Source organism: Danio rerio, chromosome 13 (genome assembly GCF_052040795.2).
Source record: "Danio rerio strain M-AB ecotype USA chromosome 13, GRCz13ab, whole genome shotgun sequence".
Lineage (NCBI taxonomy): Eukaryota > Metazoa > Chordata > Actinopteri > Cypriniformes > Danionidae > Danio > Danio rerio.
In genome coordinates this window covers 43,054,400-43,064,209 of record NC_141033.1, presented here as the reverse complement: position 1 = coordinate 43,064,209, position 9,810 = coordinate 43,054,400, and the positions used below count along the sequence as shown (strand labels likewise).

At 32.3% G+C, this 9,810-nt stretch overlaps 1 long non-coding RNA gene across 1 annotated transcript; it reads right to left on the bottom strand.

The window, feature by feature from the left end:
- Positions 1 to 4,329: 4,329 nt before the first annotated feature.
- On the bottom strand, positions 4,330 to 9,810 carry LOC137487340 (uncharacterized). The gene is made up of 3 exons (XR_015506349.1): positions 9,479 to 9,810; positions 8,830 to 9,006; positions 4,330 to 4,895 (listed from the first exon to the last, which is right to left on the bottom strand). It is a non-coding gene; the product is annotated as an uncharacterized LOC137487340 (long non-coding RNA).

The following is a 9,810-nucleotide window of genomic DNA, read 5'->3' as shown; positions in this document are numbered from 1 at the left end:
CAACTTTTTTCAAAAAGCACCAAGCAAAAAAAAAAGCGATTTTTAACATACATTTGGCTACTTTTAGCCATTTTAAACAGTGACTCAAAAGAGCAGTGCCTGCAGGCTTCACTCAGTAGAGTAAATTGCTAGCTCAGATGTTTTTCATATCTGTTAATTTACTGATATTTGTTATCATGCATAATTATTAGTAATTCAGGTAACAATTTATTCCAATAGTGCTATAATTGTTGTCGCTTTCACAAATGTGGTAATTTCACAAGTAAAAAAGAGTAAATACAAACTGATTGTGTAAAAGAATGAAAACTCTTTAATTATCAGTGTTATATTTGAAAATAAAAAAAATCTTATCAAAAAGTGTTTTTTTTATTTTACAAATAGTCAACTATATTTTTCATACAAATCTAAATGGTCATATTTCAAATAATGTTTTTGGTAAGATGGTCAGTCAATTTGAGAAAACATCAATTATTTAGTACTACATAAAGATGTAGTTTTTAATTTTTTGTTTATTTATTTTTAATTAACTTTAAGAAACTGTATAATATAACTTAAAATACAGTTAAAGATAACAGTTCTTTTACACAATAATCACATCAGATGGATAAGAAAGTCGACAGATTTTATTTTATTTTATTTTTTTAAGGAACCTGTTTGTGAAAGTAAATTTTTCCCAGCAAGTATTAGAAAGTTCACAGTGGCTTCTAACGACTTGTTTTGGTTTTCAAAATAACAAATGACATACTTAAGGTGCAAATTACCACTCATATTAATCTTAAAAAAACAATATGAACTTAAATCATTCCAAAACAGTGATGATACATCGCAAGAAAAAAGAATCATTTCGTGTGTCAGACCACAAGATGGCGCTTGAAGCTTTTGTTATTGTTTCCTCAGCAAATGCTGTGAGCTGTTTTGGTTTTAAAGGGGTGTAATGGAATCATAACTCAATTCCCAAGGGGAAAATAGAAACATGAGCTGCTCTGTTAGTGATATTTATATCATGAAGGACTTAAAAATGTACGTCCAGACAACATATTGTTCGTCACCAAACTACACTGTAAAAACGCATGGGTTCCACACAATTTCGACTTGTTGTCCCAACACAAATCTAGTTGTAGCCTATTTATTTCCATAATCATAATAGAAAATATAACCCTGAATTAAAATTGACCATAAAGTTTATAAATTTATAGACATAAGCCTTCTCCCTATCTTAAAGTTTAAGGTATAGGCCTATCTTAAGGTAAAAGCTATCTTATATTTTGTTTATGTGTGCTACAAAAAGACGAGGTCACAGTTGTCGATATACTGCTAGAAAGCCGCAGGCAAAGTTTATCCTTAGCTATAATGTAAATTTTTGTCAGCTCAGGGGATCAAGCTTTTGTTTTTCCTGCTGCTGTTAGTGAAAGATATGAACCTGAGAGAGATAAGAAGCTGCCATTCGCCTCTTAGAGAGAGAGAGAGAGAGAGAGAGAGAGAGTGGCAGCACCATCAGATAACTTATCAGGGCTGACCTGTATTTCAAGTACTGTGATTGCTTCATGTGAGAAAGTGAACAAATTATTTAAATACCATGCAAAATCTCAGATTCTGCTAATTTTAAAGTAATTTATGTAAATATGGAAAGTTAAATTGTTATGCTGCAAAACACTTAAAGGGACTGAAAATTCAGTAATACATTATACGTCACTTGTCACAAGCTGTTTTCAGTTTCTTTATTCAGATTTTTGGAAGAATTTTGGTAAAGGGTGGCCATTGACTTTCCATATTTGTTTTCCTACTATGCATGTAAATGGTTACCAGTTTCTAATATTTTTTACAGAAAAAAAACATAAGCTTATCAAAGTTTGAAACTACTTGAGGGTGAGTAAATAGTTTTAAATTTTTGGACAAACTATCCCTTTAAACAGAGGGCTTTGAAGAACAACACTGTGTTACTAGTAAAAAAAATCCTGGCTTACATACAAGTTTTTCTTGTTGTCCCAACACAAATCATTTAAGTTAACTTAATCATTTTTAAAAATATATAAAATGAAGTAGATTAAATATTAAATAATTAAGGTGTCAAAAAAACAATTTAAGAATTGTGTTGTTTCAATTCATTTTCAAGAGTTCACACTTAGATATTGCTTGATGCTATTAGCAGGTTTGACATGCTGCAGGAGAGCCCTGAGCCTGGTCAGTAAGCATAAGAGGGGTCCAAGATCAGATCTGGCGAGCTCCCCTGGTAAAAGGAGGAGATGGGGTGGAAGAAGGGACTCTTTCAAAATGAAGATAAGGCAATAGGATGAAATCGGTCTATTTGTAGGCTTTGATAAATCTGATTGGATTATTGCTGATTATGGATGAGAAACCAGCCATGATCATATCACATGCTCCTCTCAAAATTAGTTTGAAAACTTCACTTAAATAAGTAGTTTGAACAAGCAGCAAAATCAAGTTTTTTTACTGTAAGGTGAACATACATTTTTCATAAAAAGAAAAATGATGTAATGAAAAGGTTTGAATTTTAAATGTTTCTCATGTAACAATTATCTAAATAAAGAGTGTGATGCAAGATAAGTGGATAAGTATAAGAATATAAGATGCAATTAAATTTTGGTTCCTAAAACAGTAAAATGTTCCTAAAATAACCAAAATAACCAAATAGTATGCTACAACAAAATAGTTTAGTTCAATGGTTACACAAAGAAACTTTGTACAATTTCGTATATAAAAAAAAAAAAAATTCTTTAAAAGTTCCATGCAATTAACATACCGAAAAAAATGCCATAATGTTTTTTCACAGTGGGAATTAAAAAAATACAATTTTTAAATTATTGGAAATGCACAGTGAGAGTATAATTGTATTTTGGTTGAACTATAATAATACATTTTATTTATAATGCACTTTTCTAAGACCCAAAGCGCTACAACAGAGAAATCAAACATGCAATAAAATACAAGTATACATTAAAAAAAGTTCTAAAGCATAAACACAGAATAATCAGGAATCTAAAAATGCAGTCTTAAAAAGGATGAGTTTTAGTATCTTCTTAAAACTAGCTAGTGTGGAAGCATTTCTTACTGAGTAAGGGAGAGCATTCCATAACCAAGGTGCAGCAACAGAGAAAGCTCTCTCTCCCATTGATTTAAGTCTACAGGGTGGTTGTTGAAGGGTGAGAGGATCAGCAGACAGCAGGAAGCGAGAAGGTGTATACTGAGAGACAATGTCACAGATATAGGAAGGAGCGGTCTCATGTAGAGCTTTATATGCCGGTGTGACTGTTTTAAAAAGGATACGGGACTGAACTGGGAGCCAATGCAAGCTATAAAGCACACCAGTAATGTGCTGACGTCCCTTTGATGCACCTATTTGGAACCTTATGAATATATAATATACTATTTTGTTTTTATCTGAACTGGTCTGTGAATGTTAAGACTAAAGAAACGTATAATAGTAATGTGCAGTTGTAGCACGTTCCTTGTACTTATAATTAATGCACGTAATTAAATGCAGTTAACTGTAAACCCTAGCCAGCCTATTGACAGTGGTGGCTCTTCTTATTAAAAAATTGACATTTTTCTAGTTATTAGCCTAATTTTCTATTAAATTATGAGGTTCAAATACTGCATTTTAATGACATTTTAAGCACTACTCTTTGCTGGATTAGCTTGTCAGATGGTGATCGTTATCACACTTTTTAATGCAACAAAAATATTTCCTTTAATTTGTCAAAGTGCTTTTAGCAAAGGATTTATTTACGATTGTATTTTTAAATGGTAAAATATTAAATAATGTTACGAGATTAGAATTTTAAATTAAAATAATAGAATAGAGAAATATGAAAATACTTATTTTTAAAATACAAATGTATAATCATGCATCACTGTCTTAAAAAATAAAGAATTAGGAATCTGTTAAAACTTGTTTTAAATCAAAAACTGTAGCCTATGAGTATATAATAAACTCATTTCCTCAGTCAGAATTTATCCATTTTAATAATTAAAAATAAAATTTGTATTAAAGCCTTCTTAAATTTATGATGACATGCTGTCAATAATGGGACAAATGGGCTCATGTAAGGGCCAAATTCTGGACTTTGTCAGTGGTAAGGACCACCCAAATTTTACTTTCCATATTTGTTTTCCTAATATGGATGTAAATGGTTACCAGTTTCTAATATTATTTTACAGAAAAAAAACATAAAACTGATAAAAAAAAAACACTTGAGGGTGAGTAAATAGTGAGTACATTTTCATTTTTGTGTGAACTATCCCTTTAAACTGAGGGCTTTTGAAAAAGGACATGGTGTTACTCATAAAACAATCTATATATTTTTTAATGACAGGTCCTTAAAGATACAAATTAATATCTAAAAAAATACAAATGTGTACCAAATTGTACATTAGGGTACAGAAATTAACCCTAAATGGTACAAAAGTGAACCCTAAAGACATCAATGTCCACCCCATCGACAGATTTTGTTGCTTTATATCTGAGTGTGTATATTACTAATTAATATTGAAATGAATAGCACTATAAGGAGGACACCTCAAAACAAAGTTTATATTTAAAAGCGAAGTTACCAATCAAACATCATGTTATATATGCATTACCTTATAGGAAACACACAAGATACTACACTGATTTAAGATAAGATTGCTCTATTAACTCTAAGTTCTAGTGTTCAGCATATGGTAAACCAACCTGTCACTGATGCCCTCACAACCCCTAGCAGATCTGGAGAAGTAGAAGTTCTCCACCTGCAGCAAGCCCTGCATCTCCGTCTCTCCACCCCACGCTCAAGATGTTTGCATTCTTTGCCAGTCAGCGAGGGGAGCTTACCTGCGTGTTAACTGTCAGCTTTGTAATTATGGGATTTGAAGCTCCCAGCATGAAGTTTGTTGGCCTGAGGACAGACAGACGGACGGAGAGAGAGAAAAAGAAGAAGCATATGACACAAGAGCCTCCTGGGGAATGGTTTGCTGCTTCAGTCAGCTAATGCCATATCAAAGGAGATGCATTAGAGAGCTGCAAACCCAACACATATGACAACACTGGAACTTTATATTGTTGCAATAACTGATCTGAAATACTGAATCAGTCAAGCACAGTTACAACACATCTCAGATTGTGCGCTTTCTCTGATAGCAATCTGCATTTTTTGGAATAAAATCACTGATGACTTTGTCCTGCAAGCAATTTCATAACAACCCAAGCTAACAAACAATGTGTTCTTGAACTCTGAACTTTACAAATGTCTAATTTTGAGAACGTTTATAAAAGTCTTGTTTGCACTAATGTGAATTAATGCCAAACATTCATTTTCCTTTGGCTCAGTCCCTTTATTCATTAGAGGTTGCGACAGTGGAATGAACCGCCAACTTATCTACCATATGTTATACACAGTGGATGCGCTTCCAGGTGCAACCCTGTACTGGGAAACATCCATACACACTCATTCACACATACACTACGACCAGTTTAGTTTATTTAATTCACATAGCGCTTGTCTTTAGCCACAGTGTCGGCTATTTTCTATAGGAGGCTGTACAATATTATATTTGTTCATATATATTATATTTTTCAGTATTGAAGCCAAACTTTGAGCTAATCTAACAAAAAACTTTAGATAATGGTCCACAAATTAGTAGCCCAAATTTATGTTAGGGAAAAATATTCAATTTTGGACTAAGCCAAAAAGAAAATGAGTGAATGAACAAATCACTGATGTCTTTGTCTTGCAAGCTATTTCATGACAACCCAAGCTAACAAAAAAAAAGTGTTCTTGGACCCTAAACTTTAAAAATGTCTCTTTTTGAGAATGTTTATAAAAGACTGCACAAAGGTGAATTAATGCCAAACATTACTTTTGAATGTTTACTGAATATTCTGCAAACAAATAACAGCATTTTCTATTTGAATGTAAAGTGAATTTTATAACATTTTGAAACAAATAGTAACATTTTAAAAGACGAGCATTTAACTGAAAAAAAAACTTCCAGGACCTTGCTCTGATGTTCTGAGAGCTTTATAATTTAACTAATGTTCTATAAATGCTACTACAAGATATGTTCTAAGAACCAGCTTAAGTGAGTTCTAAGAAGATTCTACAGATGCTCTCATTAAATTATAAAAACACTTCTTTTGAATATCCTTATTTAGGTCACACTTTACAATAAGGTTCATTAGTTAATGCATTTACTAAAATGAACTAATCATGAACAACACATGTACAGCATTTATTATTTATTATTTTTATATTAATCTTTAATTGTGCAAATGTAAAATGATGAATCCCGTTTTAACAATTTTAAAACAATTTGGGAATGGACTTTTGTATATTAACTATACATTTTTAAATGAGCAGGTAATATTTAAAATATTGTAGATGACCATCAATCAAAAAACACTTAAGATGACAAATATTCAGTAAACTACTACTATTTACCTAAAGTTTGATGATGCTCCTTTTAAATTTTGAAAACCTTATTTTTGAATATTTTTGAAATGTTTAAGGTTCAAGATTTATAAATATTAAAAAATGTTAAACTAAAAATAAAAAAATGTTTTTGGTCTTGGTTACATGAATATAAAATGCAACATTTATGGCATTTGCAAACCTACTACATTTGTTACTTTTGCATGAAACGAATATAAAACAAGTTAGATGAACATTTTGGGACTAACATTCTGAAAAATTACATTGAACTAATGATATTAAAACATTACTAGAAGAACATTTGTTAATAGGTTTTAGAGCCTAAAATATGTTCCAAGAACAAGCTAAATTAAGTTTTATTCACTTTTATTCATCAGGGGTCACCACAGCTTAATGAATCGTCAACTTATCCAGCATATGTTTCACACATTTGGATGCCCTTCTAGTGGAAAACACCCACACACTTTCACACACATACACTACGGCCAATTTAGTTCATCCAATTCACCTATATGCCTGTCTTTTCACTGTGGGGAAAATGGAGCCCCCGGAGGAAACCCACCTGAACACAGGAAGAACATGCAAACTCTACACAGAAATGCCAACATGGCCTCGAACCAACAACCTTCTTGCTGTGAGGCGGCATTGCTAACAACTGAACCACTGTGTCACCTAAAAGGGAAACTTCCATTTTATCATTTAACAAATATTATGGGAATGTTGTATGTTCACTGTACATTCCTAAATGAGCAGATAATACTTCAAATATGGAAGAACAAAAAACAAAAACACTTAAGATAACAAATATTGAGTGTAGACTACTATTTATCTAAAGTTTAATTCATTTTGCTGGATAAATCTTTATTTAGAACTTTGTAAAAACTTTATTGTTACAATATTCTAAAACCATTTTGATGATGTTTCTAATCATTTTGAAAATGCTATTATTTTCCTTCTTGTATTGTAAAAATCTTTTAAATTTCAAATATGAAATAAAATATGTTTTTGCTTGGTTATGTGAATCAACATTTAATTTAATGTATTATTTATACAAAATTCTATAAACATAAATAATGTTAGATAAACATTTTAGCACTAACATTCTGAACCATTGCATTAAATTAATGTTCTAAAAGCATTACTAGAAGAACATTCTTTCATACTGTAAGTTTTAGAGAACTTAAAATATGTTCCAAGAACAAGCTAAATTAAGTTTTAAAAACATTTTTGTTATGTTCCAATAAGGTTATGAAAATGTAACCTCTGCATATGCAGTCATGCAAAACAACCATTTTTTAAGCTTTGAATGCAAAAATAACCTTTATCACTTGAAATGTGACAATATGGGAACATTGCTTTAGAATTTCATCTGAAACATGTATGATGTCAAAATCAATAGATTTTGGTGCTCCATATTATTGAGCTGTCTTAATAATGTTTTTAGAAAAACATTAATAGCTGTAAATTTTCCGAGAAGATTAACCAAAAACGTATTTCTATGGGTAATTATCATAACACCCCAAGCATACAATTAAACCATATTTTGATTATTTAAGTGCATTCTTTCCAAATTATGTCAATTTGGGATTCTTCTCTACATACACATTCTCACATTTTTTACTGATATACTGAATATAGGTTGCAATATAGGTCAAAGGTGTTGGTTGTGACTGGGACATTTGTTGAAGTTACACTGTAAAAAATGCTGGGTTCCACAAATCCACAATGGATTTTTGTTGAGAACATTAAGGAAAAAGTTAACTCATTGTTTTTTTTACAAAAAATAAAAATAAACTTTACGACACAAAACAACATTATGTATGCATATTAATACAGCTGTTCTGGTCAGTTAAATGAGTTGACTGTTGAAATTAGAATTTTAACCCAACTGGTTGAGTTATTAAATAAATAACCAAATAAAGACAAACAAAAACTCAACAAAGCACCAAATATTTCCCAAAGATGGCTTGTGGCTGGAAGGGCATCCGCTGCATAAAAACGTGCTGGATAAGTTGGCGGTTCATTCCGCTGTGGCGACCCCGGATTAATAAAGGGACTAAGCCGAAAAGAAAATGAATGAATGAATGAAAGCACCAAATATTTAACCCAACTGGTTAAGTTATTATTAAATCTAATTTAGGGTAAAAATACCCAACAAAGCACCAAATATGCTCAACCATTGGGTTAAATAAATAACTCAATGTTTTTTAAAGTGTTCATTCATTAATTTTCCTTCAGCTTAGCCTCTTTATTCATCAGGGGTAACCACAGCAGAATGAACCGCCAACTTAGCATATGTTTTACACAGCGGATGCCGTTCCAGCCACAACCCAGTAGTGGGAAATATTCTCACACACACACTCACTCATACACTACAGCCAATTTAGTTTATTTTATTTACCTATAGTGCATGTCTTTGGACTTGTGGGGAAGCACCCAGAGGAAACCCATGTGAACACGAAGAGAACATGCAAACTCCACACAGTAATGCCAACTGACCCGAGACTCGAACCAGCAATCTCCTTGCTGCGAGGCGACAGTGCTAAACACTCAGCCACCCTGTCGCTCCTATCCTAATCTTAAAATAAAATAAAAAAACATACTTTGTTACCAAACTTTCACATTACTTTCCTTAAAAAGTAACTAAATAAAACATTTAGTTACCTTAGATTGTAATATTACTTTTAAAAGTAACCTTCCCTTAAAAGTAACATTGACAGTAACATTGTAACATTAAATGTGTGGTTTTATAACAACAACAATAACAACAATGTAAAATGCAGAATTAATCCATAAAATAATGATTAAATGTTACATAATGATCAGCTCCATTCTTAGGAACTCTTTCCAAAACAAACAAAGTAACTCTACCTAACACTGGTAGTAACATTGTAACATTATACGTTTGTAGTAACAAAAACAAACATTGAAAATGCAGCGATACAATGTCCATAAACTGTTCCAAATCTGAAATAATGACTCAATGTTACACAATGATCAGCTCCATTCCTAAAAACTCTTTCCAAATACAAACAAATGCAATAACATACACAAGCATTCAAAAGGCTGAATTTGAGAAGTCTTCCTCGACTTCAAAAACATGCGCGGACCATGACGGAGAGTCGGCAGCTCATAGCAAACATGTACACAGAGGCACATTCCAGCTTGGGACCTTCTCGTGTTGTTCACGTGTTACATTAGCCTCAGCGCTCCGGGTCACCGCACCTATGCTGACTGACAGCCTTTTCTAAACCCCATGTCGCCTATTTTGTTTTCTGTTGCCAGTTTCATCAATTGCGTTTGATGGACTCGACTGAAAGACCACCATGTTTTCCCCCCAGCCTGCATTCTGAGTTTTGCGGATCTGAGATGTTTCTGTTAC